The sequence below is a fragment of the Macrosteles quadrilineatus genome, unplaced genomic scaffold, assembly GCF_028750875.1.
Source record: "Macrosteles quadrilineatus isolate MER2022 unplaced genomic scaffold, UCM_ALF_1.0 Scaffold_2__2_contigs__length_208266976, whole genome shotgun sequence".
Taxonomy (NCBI): Eukaryota; Metazoa; Arthropoda; class Insecta; order Hemiptera; family Cicadellidae; genus Macrosteles; species Macrosteles quadrilineatus.
In genome coordinates, this window is record NW_026542595.1 from 65,655,410 (window position 1) to 65,676,587 (window position 21,178).

Genomic DNA, 21,178 nt, shown 5'->3' on the forward strand with positions numbered 1-21,178 from the left:
ATGTTCATATGAATGTAAAATATGAACATCCGCACTCCTCTCCAAAAATTATTCGTATTTGAAGAAATGAAACATAATTTTATGAACATATTTTTTTTTTTAATAGTTGTTAAATTAAGAATGATGTTCATCTTCAATAGTCTTTGTAAAGTATTTTATACTTTCTCCCCCTTTGAAGAAAGTATTGGTTTCATAAAAATGACCAAGTTTAAGATATTTATCCGTTTGGGACGTTTGATGTCTGCTTGAACCCAAAATACCCCCGCCGCAGCAAACATGCAGACTAAGCGAATTTTAACTTGTCTAATTAAATTTTTACTAAAATATTTCAATAAATAAGACATATTTATTCACCATATTTAACCCTTTCAGTGTTAGGCCAATAATTCGTATTTAGTAAGACTTTTTTGTATGTCTTTAAATTCCATTACTTGTTATTGTATTGTTGTCACTATTTTATTAATTAGGCTAGTTTGAAATAGTAAGACAATAACAAATATATAACAAAAAAGTCCGGATTCATGTAGTAAACATTGAATAAAACTGTTTTTGTTGTAAATTTCCAAGTTTTTTTTATAGTTTGAAACCAAAATCTCATAAAATCGAAAAACATATAGTTTACAATGTAATATTGAATTTAGCCTTGATTTAGTTTGATAAGGTGATTATAATATTAGAACTGGCCCGTGGTCGAAAACTCGACCAAAAGTATGTATTTTGAAAACTTCTTTATTTTCACCCCACGCTGTAAATAAAATACCCCCGCCGCAGCAAACCTGCCGACTAAGCAAATTTCCAATTGCTGAATTTAATACTAGCTGGCCCGACAGACGTCGTCCTGTCCTAATGTGGTTTTATGTCAATGCTTGTTCATTTTCAAGATGAGCTCGTTCGCATGGCTCAATCGCGTCCTGGTTGAAGTTCTTTTGCTATGCTTACTCACCTTTGGGTAGGAGCTCGTTTGCTACACTAACTCACCTCCAGGTTTAAGTTCGTTCACTACGCTCACTCACCTTTTGGTTACAAATTAGCTGTTGTCATGAATTTTAAAAAATAATAGTGCTGCACCCTGTTGGTAAACCTATTAACTTTTTAATGCTATTGAACATCACAGAATCAAATTGTTTAGTTGAACTAGCTGTTAAGATTCTTTAATTCGATTTAAATATGAGTACTCATAAGGTTAACATAGGAAACTACCAGGGCGAAGCCCTTTTGACGGATCTGCACCAAACTTCACACAAACCATCCTTAAATGCTTAATAATGTTTGAAAGTTTCATTACAATCTGTCGAGCAGTTTCGGGGTACATAAAGGACAAACAAACAAACAAACATACATTGGATTTTTTATACAGTGTGTAAATCTTATATAACGTGACAGGGTTTTTTTATTTCACGATTCTGAATCAACCACTTGACAGATTTTCATGATTTTTGTGTTGAAAGAAAGATAATTTTAAAAACTAGGGAATGTCGAAGCCCTAATTTTAGTTTAGGGTTTCAGTTCTTTTGAAATTAGGTTTAATTTTCAAAAGTCTAGCAGCTGACGCTAGCAATTTAATTTCGTTGCAGCGCTGGTTGAACTAACAGCTGGTTTCTAACTGTCATTGAAATGTTTATGTTACAAGTTGTTTGTTTACAAAAATACTGATCGTTTGCCTACATACTATTTCACCTTAAAATGTAGTTTTTTCCTACCGTAAAAGATCTGCGTTATCAGGAGATATGTAATTTCGAACTTAACATCTCAAAATTATATTCAAGTTTTGTCATAAATGCAATTTGTGAAAGTATAAGTTGATGTCATGAAATTTTTGCTTAATCGTTTAAGATATAAGTGGATTATGTTGATACATCTTTTCCTTGCTGTTCGAATATGTGTATGACGGCATACCAATTTTATTCGTAATGAAAATGTCAACTGGTGTAGTAGGTCTCTAGAAAACTGCCCAATGACCTGCATGGTTTCAGTAGAAACCAAAATCGATCCATAACATACCATAACTATCCCAGTAGTACTGTATGATTCAGAAACTTTATAAAGGGGCACATTCCAAAAGTAGGCCAAAAGGCTCAGATGGGCTGGGCAGGCTTTGCGTGGAGGAGAGAAGATACGTCAAATTTTAAAAGTGTATTCCAAGGAGTACTACAAGGTAGACGACCACTTGGAAGACCAAGAAATGAAAGACATCTTCAGACTGGTACCTTCATTAGAAAAGGCAGGGGATAGAAGAGAACGGGAGATCAGGATCCTTTTAGAGGTTTCAGTGGCCACGGAGGTAAAATAAGGTATGGTAAGTGATAGTATGTAATGGAAGGTGGTATGTAGTACTCAAAACCAGTGTGTGTGTGAATCAGCCACCAGATTGTAAACTAGCTGTTCTGAATCATATTCAGTTTTAATTGACTACTCGATTCCCGTACGTAGGATGGGCCAACAGCTGGTTAAGTATTGAAACAAATCTGTATTTTTAAAACCGAAATAGATAGAAATATTCTGTTTGTGGCAATAATTGTTAACAAAGGTTCCGCAATTTTTTGCATCAATAATATTTTTTAACCCCCCTAACAGGGTAGGGGGTGACTTTTTTTCAAACAGAAACCCCTATTGATTGACCCCTCATTTTTAAGGGTTTGTCAAAAGAAACACAATGACGCAAATCCGAGGTGAATATCTCACCCCTAGCCAAAATGGCGAATATTCCAAAATGGGTGCTTTTTTGGACGGTTCTTTAAAAATCCCTACTTTAAAAAAAAATTTATTTTTTAAAATAATAATTTAAAAAAATGGTTTTTTGCTACATTGTACAGAATATTTTTTTAAATACAAATAAAGTTATGGTCACATACTTTAACTATTATTTTTTTCAATATAATGTGTTTTTTAAATTAGTTTGAATGGAGGATACAACTTTGTAACGGAGGATACATCAAACATGTAAATTTGTTGATTTTAGATGTTATTTTTCATGTAAAATGTAAAAATTCACTAACTATGAACTAGACATGTTTCTTTGGTGTTAAAAAAAAATTATAGGCCGAATAAAAAAGAATAATAAGAGGTTGCTTCCTCCGAAAACGCACCTATCGATATGATATTTTACCAAAAAAGCTTAACTGTGAATTTACTATTAATGAATTACCTAATCAAGTCAAAAATACACAGACAAATATGTGATTTTGTTAATGATCAACCATATTATTTAAACCAATTATTTTAACCATATTTTTAAATATTATTTGAATATGTGGGACGGAATGGACACTACTAGGACGGAATTGATCAAATGGTTAAGGAGGCTTTAAATAACACAAATCATGTCAAAGTGTTGATATCATTTTAATAAAACTTGTAACTGATAAACTGATAGGCCTAATCATTACACTTTACAGACAAATGTTCTGCCTAAACTTATAAAAAATGCAGTTTCCTTGCGTAACCAGTTGCGGAGATGGGAGGACTCCTACGATCTGGTCGCAAGAAACTTTTTTGGTAACCCATTTTGTTAAACATGTGCCTTCCATTGGATCATGTTCTTTGAATGTAATCACTTTGTTGGAACAATTTTGACATTTCCTTTCCAGGCATTTCTGTGTTCTGTGGTTTTTGTGTAATTACAAGTCATAGCCTGCACAACATCCATGGATGAGTTTTCACTTATTATGTTCAAAGACTTTAGTTTTTTTATCAATAGTTAAAATTTTTTGTGTGTTTTGCAGAGGCAAGTGTCTCTATTTGAGTAATAAGGTTCTTTAACCCAAAAAGGCTTATATTTATAAAACAATGAGTAAGATATGTCAAACTCTGGGTTCTCACTCAAAAATTTCTTGTGTAGGTGTTTCAATGTATTACTTAAGTATCTAATCTGTTTTTTTACCTTGTTTCTAGTTATTGTTTGTTTTTTCCAGGTGTCATTGTACTATTACCATCCTTTATAAAGAATGCATTCACAGCATTTTTCTTCCGAATTCTTTTCTGCATCACTTCAGTGTTTCGGGTGATTGTGGGCATGGGTTCTGTTGATTGTAAAGCTGGTTAATTTTTTCAAAAATTTGTACTTGATTGTGGGCATGGGTTCTGTTGATGTTAAAGCTGTTACTTTTTTCAAAAATTTTTACTTTTTAACAATAGAACCAGCTAACTTTTGAACAAAATCTTTTTTTCTCTTTCTACTTCCTTCGTTCTTATAACTTTAAATCTTTAATATAGTCTAAATTTCCAGTCCCACCCTCAAAAACTATGATATTTAACAGTTGAATTTTTATAACGTATCAACACATTATTTTTAATCGGTCATCAAACTGATTCTTGAATTACTAGTTGCAAGAGTACGCAAAACTGCAGAGAGTCCTTGAAAATTGAAAATGCTTGTGCAATGATATAGTTTTAAGCTATAAAAGAAACCCTTCACAAAATTGTATTAACAGGACCAGAGGACCAATATGCACATGGTATTTCATTTGTAGGAGGCAAAAAATTCAAATCATATTAATTTATGATTGCCAATAGATTTTGGGTTTCCTTAACCCTTTGAGTGCCAACGTCCGGGGAACCGGACGTTTTTAAAACGAGCCAAAAGTGCCGACGTCCGGCCGACCGGACGTTTTTAGAACGAGCCAAAAGTGCCAACGTCCGGCTGACCGGACGTTTCGTAATGATCGAACAGTTGTCATAACAACCGAATGGATACTCGGATTCTTTTAACCCATATATTAACATTGAGTCGAAAGTTACTAGATGCAATACATCGATTTTCGTTGGTCGAAATATCGAAAATTCGATTTTTACAAAATTTTAACCTAAAAATCGCCAGATCGCGCTTGGCATTTTTAGCGCGACCTTCGGGAAAAATCATCGGCATTTTTTGAGCGTTACTTTTATTTCTCGCCTAGCACTCTAAGGGTTAACAACAATTATATAGAACTGTCTGCAAATGTCGATAAAACTAATTTTATAAGAAATGGCAGATTCTTCTGTTGCTCTATAGGCGACTATTTTGGTCACACAAGGAAGTCTAAACTTATATCTTAGTTTGAACAACGTCATCTTGATTTTACATTTACAAGATACATAATCGACACATAGGCTTACTAAAAAAAGTAGTAAAGACAGTGACTAGTGATGAACCGCGCAGGCATCTTGCCTCTAAGACTGACGTTTTACAAACAAATATAGAAGTTAGATCTACATTCTTCATTTTAGGCTTGAAATAAGTTTGTTTGTGGGTAAGAGCGAATGAGTAAGCATGAACAATAATTAATCCCCTTTACCCTTCTCCCCGACACGCCACCATACCATGGCATCTTACTAGCAGAGCTCAAGGTCATTGACGTAATTGTAATGAACTAAATTTAGACTTCCACCTGCCCAATGTCACCAATAGGCCCTAGGTTGGTATGTAACAATTAATGACGGTTGAACAATGACCTTTAAAATATGCTTTTAATTTGTTTTCTAGCGTTTACCGTATCTTACAATAAGTTAGTTTACATAAACTTAACAAAAACTTTTTGGGCGAAAGAAAAATTCTCAAAAGCTACAAATTAATTTATAATATATGTATCTATATCGTATTAAAGGTTTGGCGTTTGGTTTACAATGTATTTTCAAAGTCACAAGATGGTTTCTGAAACTCTTTATACAACTCTCCTTTATAAATTTAAAAAAAAATATGATCCAAGAAATTGAGCTCTTTAGCCACAAAATCCACCGTTTTTAACTAACCTGACAAAAAAAATTAAAACAGTAGCAGCCGACGAACTTTTTTATGTCATATTTTAAAACTCATTTAAAAGTACCGACTTCATTTCAAGATTTAAAATTGAAAATATAAACTTTTAAGCTTTTAATTAGAATCAATAGTGTCCTAGACTAATTGACATCTTTCATACGAAGTTTCAACGATTTACATTTAGTCTAAATAGGCTAAATGTCAAGTTATTTTGAAGCTGGACATGAGTTTTGGTGCCGTTTTCATTGGCATCTACCACTTCTAACCTGCACTAAGATGGCGGACCTGGCTTCAACTGCTTGTATGTTAGTTAGATAGGCGTGCTCCATCTATTGGTCTTATGTGATTGTTGATTTAAACTAACGGAATTCTGATGAAAATTTGAACATGAATTATTAGCAGTTTTGCAGGGATGATAAACAATAGTTTTTTTTTTAATTTGAATTGCTTGTCTGTTGGCAACAAATCTTAGAGATGTGTATACATTTTTTAGGACAAAATTGAATTGGCAGATATCATGATACAGCAGATACAGCAGTGTATACAGCAGAAGCGTACTAGAAAAAGTTACTGTCGCCTCATCCAATTTTTACAACAGTAAGCTGTTGACAGCTAGGCGAGCAACCGCGACAGTGAGGACGGGGAACAGCTTATTTCATGTTCCTATTTGGCAAATTGTCTGCTAGCTACTAACGTACACATGCATAAGCCATCAGCGGTAGCACCAGTAGCCTCATTGACTATATAAACACTTGTGTTACATTATAACAACACAACCAAAATAGTAGGGTGTTCCATCATATTGAGTAATATTTTAAGTATTGCATTATTTTTAAACTAAGTTCAAAGGACATACAACCAAAACTATATTTTAAAAGCTCATTTTATTTCTTTAATCACAGAAAACATACTACTATAACCAAGAATTCCAACCGCATGGTAAAAAGCATTAAGTGTTTTGAGAGAGCTTTGCCTGTCAATTCGTAGGCAGCACCACCAGCGTTGCTATGCTGAGTGCATGGCAACGCTGGTGGCGCTGCCTACGAATTGACAGGCAAAGCTCTCTCAAAACACTTAATGCTTTTTACATGCGGTTGGCATTCTGGGTTATAGTAGTATATTTTCTGTGCTTTAATGTACATTCATTTAAAAATGTCTTAAATCAACCTATTAAAAACAGGCCTAGCCTACTGAAATTGGAGTGTATTGCCTTCCTTTATTTTTTAATGTTAAAAACAACATTGCTATAACTTTTAACCATAGTGATAAGTTACTTGTTCTATGAATAACACTTTTCAATGTTAAGAAATTGTCCTTTGTCATCATGCATAGGGCAAATTGAGCTTCAACAAACGTTGGAGCAGAAAAAAGTATTCCGCAACTTGTCCTAAAATCGGCTTTTTAATTTTAAAACATGTTGAAAATTGTAAAGTAAACATAACATGTAGGCCTACTTGGCTATGTAACAAGTTGGCTATAGTAGGATTGGTGTTTTGTTCTTACAAGGACTAAACAGACATGTTCCTATTAATTGAACCTTGTATTTGTATTAATCCAATGGCATAGCCTAGGAATAGTCCTTGACAAGAGCTGTTAGCAGAAGCAAACTATGTTATTTTTTCAATGTAATTTATGGAGATTTTTTCTTTACAGTTATTATGTAGTCTTAGGCATATCTTTAATCTCATAAGGTAATTTCCTCTTCGTTAATTTAGTAAACCTTTGAAAAATCTTCGTAATCCAGCCAAGGGGCTTTGTGATGATTAACCCTCCGAGTGTCCCTTGTTTTGGCCTTAATGTCTGCCTATTTTTTGCTCATTTGCAAGGTTTTATTAAAACGGATCTGAGAAGCTTGAAAACAATGTTAATTATTCTGTTCAATATACCATTTTGTTTGGAAAATCATGGGCTTCCATATTATACATAAAACATAAGGAACATTTGTTTCAAAAAAAAATTTTAGGTACAAAAAAATATTTTGGAAAATTTTCAAAAAGAAAAATAAGTTCGCGCTCAATGAAATTGTAAAAATTATAGGCCTATAAATATTTGAAAATAGCCACTTTGTTCTAAATTTTATGAGGATTACAAATATATAATAATATAAGGAAGTAGATTTTCAAATAAATAAGTTATGGGCAAAAAACAGATTTCAGTACCTACATAGCGTTTAGCTAAGAATGCATAGCCTAACCATAGCTAGGAATCTGGCTGATAATTTACATCAATATCACTACCTACTTCTTCAGGATCATTAACCAGCCCTTCAAAATCACTTAAATCTTCTTATAATGCACCATGTATATCACTACTTTTGATTTTTAACACTAAAACAATGATAAACGTAATAAAACACATCAGTCATCGGTGCGAGGTTAACCAAGCTGTTTACAAATACGCACGTAAGCTGTCTGCTACAATATTTTCGAAACTAAAATGAAAAGCACTTAGAAACAGACCTCCGGAGAAAGCTCTGAATCTGTCACATAAAACGATACCTAACTCGATCCGGTTCAATCCGATTTTGTCAGTCATAGAGCCTTCGCCGTAAACAGTGTTTGTGAGTCGATGCATCGACACAAAACACTACACAAAGTGTGTTATGTGTCGATGCATCGACAAATAACACTCGGAGGGTTAACCACAATCAACAGCTGAAGCAAAGGTTGATAGACCAGCTTTCTCATTATTTTAAGGTTTAGGTTTCCATTAAAACCCAAGTTAAAACTATCTAGTACTATAAAATAAAGAAACTAAATTGATTACTAATTTCCCTCTCAATCACTTGCAAGCATTCAATAATAGCTTCTCTTGTCACCGGTAACGTTTTAACGTCGTCTGCATCTAGTGATTTTATTTTATCTGACAGTTAGTAATCATAGAGTAGCAAATTAAGGAAATGGGAGCAAAAAATGTGGATAACACTCAGATAATAGCCTCCATGTCCACGCAACCTTGTAATAGGTAATGAAACGGCTGCGACCAGCTGTATGAAGCCAAGAAAGTAGGCCTAATTTTCTTGAAAATCTAAGTTTGATTTGAAAGAGGTTGTTTCACGTAAGGTTATGATAAAAATCACTATCTCAATCAATGTAAAGTAGCGAGAAAAGTAGCTAAAATTTCGCTACAACTACTTTAAAAATGTAGCTAGCTACAGCTAAGGCTACAAAATCTTAAAAGTAGTGTAGCTACAGCTAACGCGACAAAAAAAGTGGCCTGCTATTCTAGCGTCGCAACTTGTAGCGCGCTACTTCCCAACACTGTGAAATATATATGGAATAAATTATAATCACATGTTTTATTTACAGTGTGGGGAAAATATATAAGTCTGTACATTACATATTTTTGGTAGAGTGGTTGACCATTGGACAAACTCTAGTCTATATTTGATTTGATTATATAAGCAGTGTACGAAATCATATTTCTCGGTGAAGAAAGTAAGATTGCATAATAAACAAAGACCCACGTTTGACGTTATAACACTAGTTCGTTATCACTGAAGAGGCCTAACAAAATAAAACAATAACTTATAACAACATATTATTAATAACATCAATGTTATTACTTGTTCAATACAATTATTGAATGATTGATAATAAATAAGAATGAACTCCAATTTTTCGGCCTCACTCCGTCTCACAGGCCTCTCTGCTCACCGTTTCTCGCTCACCAGTTCGCGGGCCCCCTCAGCTCCCGGGACCCCCCGCATTGCGGGCCCTGAGGGTCCTTCTGTTATGCCACTGATTACTACAGTGGTTGAATAACTAATAATTTATCTTGGTATTGATAACTGAGGAAAGAGAGGGCCAACGTTCATATCTTAAGGGTTTCAAAAATCACTCCTATGGAGGTATGACTGTTTGAATTTAGTTTTCTATTCTGCTCCCAAGTATAAAGTCAAATTTAAAAGTTGGCTAAATCGGCTTAAGGCTCAGAAATAAAAAAAACCTTTATTAATTTTCAGGTTTATGGGGGCTAACCTTTTTACTTGACGTGCCCCGCCTCATTCTGTGTGTGACAGCAGCAGTACAGGGCAAGTCAGGCGTCTCGTCGTGCCTTGTCACGCCCCGCCCCACTTAGTTCTGTGTGTGGCCGGCCTTAGTGTCAAACTGGACCCATTAAATTTTTTGTTTTTGGGCTGGAAAAATTATTACCTACCTTGTGAATTAACAGGTCCAAGGTTTAGATTAACATCCCCAGTCAAAAACATCACAAACACCACTGACGTTATAATTATTTATGATAGACAAAAAAAAGCTTGTTCTATTTATATTTGATTTTGGATTTTCTAAATGTGACATTATTGAATTTACTTCTAAAATAAATGAATATTACTCTAGTAGTAATGGGGGAGGGGGTTAGGGCGCAAGTAGCAAATTGCACAGGGGCCCTGGATTTCTCTCGGTGGCCTTACTCTCAATTAACAAAAATCTTTACTCTCAGTAAGTTAGCCTACCTAATGTTCAGGGTTCAGCTGTGCTCACATTCTGTTTAGTGTTGTAATAAAATGCAAAAAATGTGTTGAAATAAGTAGAAAAAATGTGAAAAAACAGAGAAATTATTTTTAAAATGTATTTAAGTACCGGTACTTCAGTTTTAGCGAATTTCCCACACATGGAATAAGCTATTACCGTAGTACTACAGTACTCATGGTAAGACCTGGACCCGGGACCGATTTACTTTTTTGTTTTGAGGTCCCTAGAGGCCAAAAACACCATCCGTTCAAATTCATATAAATATATATATACTGTATATCTTATAGGTATATATAATGTGTCCGTTATCACGATAACTCGAGCAAAAATTATGCGATTTTGATTAAATTTTGTGTAAACCTACATATTGGGGTGCCCAGACGGGGGAGGGGGGGTACGCGCCACAGGAATATTTGGGGGGGGACTTATTGAGGGGATTTTGAGGGGGGGTATTTTTTTGCTAGCTGTCATAATGAATGTATAATTTTGTATAAGCAGCCCGAAAAAGTGTTTCTAAGTAGCTCACTATCAACACCAACATTTTGCCATTCGTAATTAAGATTGCTTCTAAGAATGGTAAAAACGCACCTTGTCAGAAAATCCTTAATATACTAGTATAGTGTTGAATTTTACTTGCTACACATGTTTTAGTGGTTCTTTAAATCTACCATTCATCAGGCTTACAAAAAAATCCACTTCTGGAGGTGTCGTCAGAATACGTTACAAACATTTAACACAAAACACGAAACGATTACAGATAGGAATATCAATTCACGCCAATAAAGTTTGACACTACCGTACGGTTCGTATATTATTAAGGATTGTCTGACTAGATGCGTTTCTACCATTATGAGTCACAAAAGGCAATCCTGGGGCTATCAAAATGAATTATAAGATTACTTCGTCACGAAAACATTTTGTACTAGTGGCAATTAAGGTATTGTGGGTATTTTGCCAGGCGATTTTTGTAGAAGACAGCCTGGGAGTGGCGAGCAACAAGTCTGTCTTATTTCGTGACTCTGCCCATAATTTTGAAACAAGATACTTTTTACCAAAGTATTATTAATGCACTTAAAGTGGTTTGAATTCTTAAGCCCTGTAAAAGTTAACGCCCCCTAATATATTGTACTTGTACAGTTATAGTACTGTGTTGGAGTAGAGTAATTCACCGAGTAAATTGTTGAACGTTTTGAAGACGTTGTCTATTGCAATACTGAGCACATGTTGGCTGACAATACAGATTCTGAATTTTAAAATTGAAAAACTTCCTTTCGTCCATTAGTTAGATAATGATGCATTGTTAAATGACGTTTCCTATTCAACATTTAATTTTGATTATCAGCAAGTTTGTTTTCTTTACCTCAAGTTTATTAAAAACTTGAAATGCTCGTTTTATGAGGTAAAAGGAAAATTGTCAGATAAATTGGGGTGGGGGTTAAATAGACGGCAGCAAAAATTGGGGGGGAACTACTCCTTTGGCTTGGGGGGGGATTGCGCCTCTGGGTTTGGGGGGGGGGGGGTGGGCACCTCTGGCTACATATATTCTAACAAGTTCGCGAACCCAGCATGATCGGACTATGGGAACAGGGGTTTATGGAGGTTTTTATGGTGTAAAAATTAGTTTTTCCTATTTTGACCCAAAAAACATAAAATTTTGCAATTTGTTTCCAAACCGTTTAGTAGGGCTTAAAAAAATAAATATTTTAATATATTGAAGCATTAGCATTATTATGCGCGTAATAGTTACGGAGAAAATTCCACAAATTTTTAAATTAAAAATTTTCATGTTATTATGGAGAATAAGTAAACAGTTGTAATTGTTACAGTAGTAACAGTTGATCGATTTTGGAATATGAATTTATTCTATGTTCAGCTATTAACATTCAACACACAAAACACACTTTTTTATCCTCCCTGTTACAGCAAACCTAAGTACTCGTTAAACCAGTGCTATTTAAATAGGGAATAAATGTGATATTTTTAAGGAGATATTTTAGAGTAAATCCAATCAGGAAAATGGAAATTCGCTTAGTCTGCATGTTTGCTGCGGGGGGGGGGGGGTTACAAATAGCCTCTAGTTTTACTCCAATGGAATATGTGGCATAACGACATAAGTAAAGTACAAAACATATAGGCCTACTTAGTATCTTACTTAGGGCCTACTTAACGGTACCTATTTGAGTAACCAAACAGGTAAGTTTCAGACAAAATGTTTTAAGTCTACTCCCTCAACTTGGGCCTGTAGGTCCGTGAAGTTGGCGTACCTATATTAGAGTATCCACTTTTGATCATACCAATCGTTAGTTCATCGTTAGTTCTCGATAGTTCCCAATTTTTTTCGTTAGTTCTCAAAAAATAAAAAAGTTATAGCCGATAATAAGTGGGTACGCTAACTTCGAACTTCCGGGTTCTAGCGCGCGCCATTTTCTGATGAGAAATGTTTACATCTATATATCAATCATTAGTTCTTTGTTAGTCCTCGATAGTTCCCAAATATTTTTGTTAGTTCTCAAAAAATAAAAAAGTTACGAGGCATACAAAGTGGGTACTCTAACTTCACAACCTTACAATTTCCAGCGGGCACAGTTTTCTGACTATAAATGCTTATATCTATACACCAATCGTTAGTTCTTCGTTAGTTCTCGATAGTTCTCCAATATTTACGTTAGTTCTAAAAAAAAAAAAGTTACGAGGCATACAAAGTGGGTACGCTAACTTCAAATGTACAATTTCCAGCGGGCACGGTTTTTTGACCATAAATGCCTATATCTATATACTAATCGTTAGTTCTTTGTTAGTTCTCGATAGTTCTCCAATATTTACGTTAGTTCTCAAAAAATAAAAAAGTTACGAGGCGTACAAAGTGGGTACGCCAACTTCACAATTATAGAATTTCCAGCGACCACAGTTTCTGAATAAAAATGCTTATATCTATATACCAATCGTTGGTTCTTCGTTAGTTCTCGATAGTTCTCCAATATTTACGTTAGTTCTCAAAAAATAAAAAAGTTACGAGGCATACAAAGTGGGTACGCTAACTTCACAATTATACAATTTCCAGCGGGCACCGTTTTCTGACTATAAATGCTTATATCTATACACCAATCGTTAGTTCTTCGTTAGTTCTCGATAGTTCTCCAATATTTACGTTAGCTCTCAAAAAATTAAAAAGTTACGAAGCATAAAAAGTGGGTACGCCAACTTCACAATTATACAATTTCCAGCGGGCACAGTTTTCTGAATAAAAATGCTTATATCTATATACCAATTGTTAGTTCTTCGTCAGTTCTCGATAGTTCTCCAATATTTACATTAGTTCTCAAAAAAAAAAAAGTTACGAGGCATACAAAGTAGGTATGCTAACTTCACAATTATAGAATTTCCAGCGGGCACAGTTTCTGAATAAAAATGCTTATATCTATTGTAAGAAAGGGGAAACTTATATTCTAGGGGAAATATATTGTATATATTTCAGGAAACTTAAATTTAAAGTGAGGCATGGGACTTGCACTATATAACAATCGTTAGTTCTTCGTTAGTTCTCGATAGTTTTATAATATTTATGTTAGATCTCTAAAAACAAAAAGATTATAAGGAATACAAAGTGGGCACTCTAACTTCACAACTATAGAATTTCCAGTGGACACAGTTTTCTGACTATAAATGCCTATATCTATATACCAATCTTTAGTTCTTCGTTAGCTCTAGATAGTTCTCAAAAATGTACACTCAACTATTCTTTCAAACATTCACAGCATCGTTCTTAAACAGTTTAGAAATACGTTTAAAAATAAATGTGTTAAATTATTAATATATATCTAGAATAAATATTTTTATCTTATGATAAATTTGTTATAATAAAATAATTAATTAAAATTTAATTTAATGATTTGCAAAAAGGGGGTTTTATTCAAGTTCCATGCCTATAGCCGGCTCCAGACTGTACCTACGCTCGCAAGAAGTATGACAGCAAATGCTCGTGATCGTGTTTTCCATTCATTGCCGGTATTTTTGCACACATCAAAGTGAACGAATATTTTTGCAATTCCCGAAAGGAACAGTTTTTGGGGAAACAACACATGTGTGTAGATGTTTTACTCGTTAATCGGCGAATAGCAAGACAGCTAGGTCGTCGAACGGCAAATATGTCGTGTTTTGGGAGTAACGAATGTCTGGAGACAGCTTATTTTATTGACGTAAGAACTTGAAATGGCGTTTGACACGGCTTAAAAGTTGAAAATCACTCTAATCTATTTATTTTGTATAGTAGTATACTGTAAGCATTTTTCGTCGAATGAAGGTGCGCACTGGAAATCAGAAGTGTTAAATTAGTTTATGTATTCATTATTGGCTATACGTCTATTTTTTTAATTTTTTTAAAAGTGACAAAAAAATTTATAACTATCGAGCAGAGATAACGACTGGTAAATAGATATAGGCGTTTTTCTTCATATGAAAGAAGAAAACCGCGCTAGAAATCGGAAATATCATTAATATAACCACTTTATCAGCCATAACTTTGTTTTATTCATTAGAACTAACGAAAATCCTGGAGAACTATCTAGAAGTAACGATTAGTATTTATTTTATTTCATTTTATTTTACATTCCAAAGGATAGCTCAATTTTAATATTTGGTACAATTATACATGAAATAACATAGAATACTTGCTTACTACTTGTCTAGTTATGCAATAGTTTACTGAAAACAATGTAAATGAATTAGTTAATAAGGAAAACGAAAAGGAGAAACGGCAAACAGATGGCAAAAATGACAGCGGCAAGCAACAAAACGAGTGGAAAACATAACAATAACAGCATAGCAAATAAAAAATAATAATAAAAAGAATTTTTCGTCAGATGCAGTTGCACGCTAGAATTTCTGTAGGTGTGAAATTAGCGTCCTCATTCAGCTTCAACTCATCAGGTGCAATTTTTGTAATTTTTAAAAACTAACAAAAAAAATCGGTGAGCTATCAAGCACTTACGATTAATATTAAGATATAGGCACTATTAGTCAGACAAGGGTGCATGCTAGGAATGATTTGGGTGTGAGGTTGGCATAACCACGTTTAAGACCTTATTGCCTTTTTATTTTTTAAGAACTAGCAATAATATTGAGGAACTATCAAGAAATAACAAAGAACTAAAAATTGTTATATAGATATAAGCGTTTTTAATCAGAAAACGGTGCCCGCTGGAAATTTTATAATTGTGAAGTCAGCGTACTCACTTTGTATGCCTAGTAACTTTTTTTTATTTTTTGAGAACTAACGTAAATATTGGAGAACTATCGAGAACTAACAAAGAACTAACGATTGGTATAATAGCTATAAGCATTTTTAGTCAGAAAACGGTGCCCGCTGGAAATTCTATAATTGTGAAGTTAGCGTACCCACTTATTATGCCTCGTAACTTTTTTATTTTTTGAGAACTAACGTAAATATTAGAGAACTATCGAGAACTAAGGAAGAACTAACGATTGGTATATAGATATAAGCATTTATAGTCAGAAAACGGTGCCCACTGAAAATTGTATAATTGTGAAGTTGGCGTACCCACTTTTTATGCTTCATAACTTTTTTATTTTTTGAGAACTAACGTAAATATTGGAGAACTATCGAGAACTAACGAGGAACTAACGATTGATATATAGATATAGGCATTTATAGTCAGAAGACGGTGCCCACTGAAAATTGTATAATTGTGCAGTTAGCGTACCCACTTTGTATGCCTCGTAACTTTTTAATTTTTTGAGAGCTAACGTAAATATTGGAGAACTATCGAGAACTAACGATTGGTATATGGATATAAGCATTTTAATTTAGAAAACTGTGCCCGCTGGAAATTCTATAATTGTGAAGTTGGCGTACCCACTTTTTATGCTTCGTAACTTTTTTATTTTTTGAGAAATAACGTGAATATTAGAGAACTATCGAGAACTAACGAAGAACTAACAATTGGTGTATAGATATAAGCATTTATAGTCAGAAAACTGCCCGCTGGAAATTGTATAGTTGTGAAGTTAGCGTACCCACTTTTTATGCCTCGTAACTTTTTTATTTTTTGAGAACTAACGAAAAAATTTGGGAACTATCGAGGACTAACGAAGAACTAACGATTGATATATAGATGTAAACATTTCTCATCAGAAAACGGCGCGCTCTAGAACCCGGAATTGTGAAGTTAGCTTACCCACTTATTATCGGCTATAACTTTTTTATTTTTGGAGAACTAACGAAAAAAATTGGGAACTATCGAGAACTAACGATGAACTAACGATTGGTATGATCAAAAGTGGATCCGCTAATATGGGTACGCCAACTTCACGGACCTTGGGCCTGTTGCTAAGTTGAATTTCATGCAAGTTTCAACAGGTAACTTATGTCCAACCAGATACATCACACAAATAGATCCTATCTAATTACATTCTAACAAGTATAGTCTCCTAACTTACCTTCATTTGGTAGAATTATATATATATTGTATAGATGTATTTTTATGAATTGTACTTTCCTTTCTGAAAAAAACAACATATCTTTAGTACAGATTCTTTCTCTACAGTAAACACCATTTTACATTAATGTAAACTAGCTGTTACCCACTGGCTTCACCCCGTTTGACTTCATAAGTATTTATAAAATTATTGATTGGTTAAGTTAAGCTGAAATAAACAAAACAGAATACAGTAATACAAACAAATAAGTACAACTGAGGTATATTTTTAAACATTAGATATATGGAAAGTTCCCTTTAGAAAGGAATTATGACCTTAAAGGACAATTTATGAAATAATGGATAGTTTTGCGCAAAGTATCTCGTCATGACGAACATTTTAAGTACGGTATATGGTTTATGGGGGTGTGACTTGTAGTTTTCTCAAAAGTTCAAGGGTACTTTTAGGTTTATCTATAGATTTTGCTTTGATGTAATTATTATATAGCTGGCTGTTTGCCACATATATAAATTAATAAAAAAATCAAATCAAATCAAAAATAAACATTTGGGATTATGCCCCTAGTAAGGGCAAATCAGGTGCTAGGAGGCCACATAAAATCAAATAAACCTTTAAATCCCAGTCATTTTAGGGAAAAATAACTGTTTACCTGGGAATAATTCCCTAAATCAATGGTGGAACTTTGCAAATGCTTAGTACTAGTACCCAGTAACAACATATTTAAAATCAACATTCGTGCATGCTGTGCTGATTTTCACTTTTTTGACCATATTTCAAAAACCGTTGGAAATGCAGAGATTTTGTTAATACAAAGGTTAAAGAACACAAAATTATAAATATTTTTTCTTGAGACAATATTTGCCCTATCTCTAATGATTATTGAGATATATTTAAATTAATATGACATTTAAAATTCCTATGTTATTCTTATGGAGAATAAGAATATTGTTGTAGTTTGCTGGTTTGGATTTTTCTATGGTGGCTCAGCAACACCATATGACTGTTGTTTCTTCAGCTGACAGGGGGTGTCAGCTTTAAGCACAGATGTGTTTTTTTTTAACTGTAGGTTAAGGTATTGGTTGACATTTCAATAGAATTTAATGCAAACCGGGACAGATTTGATTCCCAGCACATTAACAAAACCACAACGCCCATAGGTTTGGACCGCTTTCCCTGAAAGTGTTACTTCAGTAAATCGTACATTGACTTTTGTAAAAATGCCACTAGCGTTGGCGTAAGAAAATACCCCCGCCGCAGCAATCCTGCCTTCTAAGCAAATTTCTATTTCTCTGAATTTAATTTCAGTTAAATCTATTTAAATAACATTGGGAGTAACTAGTTTTGCTGCTACAAGGAAACTAATAAAGTACCTTGATAGTAACTTAGTTTAAATATACTTAAATTATAAGTATATTTGCAAAGTTTGATGAAAATAGGCTATATCCATAAACAAGCAAACTACAACATTTTACAATATTCTCCATAAGAATAACATGGGAATTTTAAATTATCAAACTTTTTAATTTTAGATAGGTAGTGGTTTAAATATCGTACCTTATCCTGGCAATCCAATTGTTACAATCCTTATATTACAATCAGATTGCAAGAATAAGGTATTTAAACCACTATCTAGTTATTATTTGCAATCCGGAGGCTACTCACACCACAATGAAAATTGTTAATATTCTCCGTTACCATTACCAATATAACTGAATTGAAACATTTTGATATAATATATTATTTGTTTTTAAGCTCTTTAAAAAGGTCTAGAGAGAAATTCAAATTCAAATTTGAACGAACAGTGTTTTTGTCCTCTGGGGTTATCAAAATGAAAAAGTAAATCGGTCCTGGAACTAGGTCTTACCCTGCCACTTATAATAGTAATAGCTATATCCCTAAAGGGAAATTCACAAGCGAGCTGTCTCATGTTCAATCAGCAAAACTTAGCAACATTCCAAGACCAGCTCTCATCAGTGAACTTGACGGTCAATGATCTTTTTATAAAAGAATTGGCAGAGAATCTTATGTTCTAGTAAGTTAGGTCTAAACTATCAGAAAAAGCCGGCAGACAACAAGAGTAAACGTCTCCTTGCCTAGCCTATTTTTTGTAAATTTAATTGATCTTGTGAAATGCCCATTTCCCATAAAACCCATCTAACTTTACATTTTTCCCCATACTATATAAATACCTTCTTAATATAAGGTCAAATATGTCTGCCAGGTTTTGGAACAAATGACATTGAGCTTTTGGCTAGCGGGAAGAATTTCACTGTCAGCTTTTTGTACATTAGTAAGTACATTGACACATCATTTGATTTTGATTATTATCAATAAATGATGAGAAATCAGATAAATAGTAAATCAACTTATTGTTATCAATTGTATCATAATCTTTAGTAACCAAATGATTCAACAAAACTGAATCCAAGAAGATTAAATAATTAACTAACTTATAACAGAATCAATATGAATTGTTATATGGCAAGAGAGCCTTATAACCTACTGTCATCTTTTGGTAATTCTTATCTAGACTTGTACTACTTACTTGTGTAAAGTTTAAAAACAAAGTAACTTAACTTAAGTTAAGATAGGCCTAACAACAATTAAAATATAAATTTAATTTACATAGGCCTACTTGTCTTTTCAGGCACTTATTAACTTATTTTTAAGTTACTTAAAAGAAAAGTTAGGCTAAGATATGTTCAACAACCAACTTAAGTTAGCCTATGGTAAACTTACGTCCAATTGACTTAGCTAAGTGAAAGATTAGGAACAAAATAGTGCATTGGGGATGATGCTCAGAACATGTTAAGTTACTTGAAAACAGATTTTCCTAGACTTATGTTAAATTGCAAGAAACAAGAGTTTCAAGATCAAATCAAAATTAAAGTTAAACCATATCAAAAATGTAAGCTGTTAAGTAACTTAAGTCAATAACCAAAGGATAGGCTAGGTCTAGTTTTTCCTTAAAGACTTAGTGACCTACATTTGTTCTAGCCAAGTTATCTAACAAAAGTGTTTTTGGTTTTTATCAATTTTTAAAGTTTTTTTTAAAGGTTTGACTATTAATACGTTAAACTTAGATGATTGTGCACAGTTATATAAAGCCTATTGTAGAATAATCTAGGTAGCCTATCTATACAACAGGCTATGTAGGCCTACTAAGATGTTACTTGCGTGTATCTTAGTACATCAGTACTTCACTAGTGAAGTTGGCCTACTCGAGGATAGGGTTTACTCAATTTCTCATCACAGTATTCATTCCAGGTAATGTAGCCTACATTAGCCTAAGCTATTATTAAAACAACTTGTCAAGTTATACCTTTTACACTTACACTTAAATCAATGTAGGCCTAAATAAAATGTAAATTTGACAATACAGTATTATGATAAATATACCCTAGGCTAATCATAAATTTTAAATAAAAATCATAAGTTAACAACTGTAGTGTATCAACACTCCGCTCTACTCCATATTACTTTAACAAGCAGCCATTTTGCTTTAACAAGGTCGGTAAACTAAGATCGTAAGATAATAAATTAATCATTACGTAGATAACTTATAACTTAACTCATATTCAACTTAACTATTAATTAAAACCTTGGTAGGCTAACTTGTTGTTTTGATTTTAGATGCTACAAAATAAGCAACAACTAAAAAGCATAACATAATCTTGGCTCTTTTGAATCCAACGTGCACGGGACTTGGTAAATCTCCTAGTTTCGCAGCGTGGTCACTAGAAGTTTCAGTTTTCTTCATAACTTACCTGGATAAGCTTAACATTGTTTGGAGGAATCTAATTAACACTATTTGCTTAAACCAGGGTCATATGATTATATTCCTAAATATATTAAAATACTTTAATAACATTACGTTTAGTGTAAAACACTTTACTTACCTCCGTGTGTAGTCTCCACTCTATACAATCATACAATATGGCTTCCGTTTCGTTAACGCCTATACGCGAACACCAAACGTGCCGATGCCAACCTTACAGCCACGTGACTATTTAAGTCAACAAAATTTCTCCGGTAAATGAAAATTAATTATTCTTTAAGTTTATATTTACTCCACAACAATTAGGAGATTTGTCTAGCTAAATTATAATTTAATAGCTAAACATGATATTATGGTCATATTTTTTATATGTTATATATTCATATTTTTATTATTGTACTTACACAAACTAAAGGTGATTAGTGTTGAACGGGGGTTTCAATATTTTCTATTACAACGAATGGTAAATAAATATTAACATTTAATAGAATGTGTAAGGTGAGTGTTTGATTTATTATTGTAAAATACTATCACCGCAACTAACCTACAGTTTTGTTTGAATTTCCTCCGTAACCAATAACCGTAAAAAACACTCCAAAGTGCTAAATTAATTGTTTTAAAGCTCTTTAAAATGGTTTATAGAGGAATTGGGAAATTTTATGTTTTATGGGTCAAAAATTAAAAACCCCAATTCTTACTCCTTAAAACCTCGTTCTCAAAGTCCGATCATACTAG

At 33.4% G+C, this 21,178-nt stretch overlaps 1 protein-coding gene across 2 annotated transcripts in view; it reads right to left on the bottom strand.

The window, feature by feature from the left end:
- Window positions 1-20,622, bottom strand: part of LOC128985912 (uncharacterized) — a 54,829-nt gene extending 34,207 nt beyond the window's left edge. Inside the window, exons 1-2 of one of the 2 annotated variants that reach the window (XM_054405896.1) lie at window positions 20,565-20,622; window positions 16,666-16,728 (exon numbers count right to left, since the gene is read on the bottom strand). The gene's annotated coding sequence lies outside the window, so the exon portion shown is untranslated. Of the gene's footprint in view, window positions 1-3,880; window positions 4,058-16,665; window positions 16,729-20,564 lie in introns of those variants that run through there. The other variant, XM_054405897.1, reaches the window with a different exon arrangement.
- Window positions 20,623-21,178: the final 556 nt, after the last annotated feature.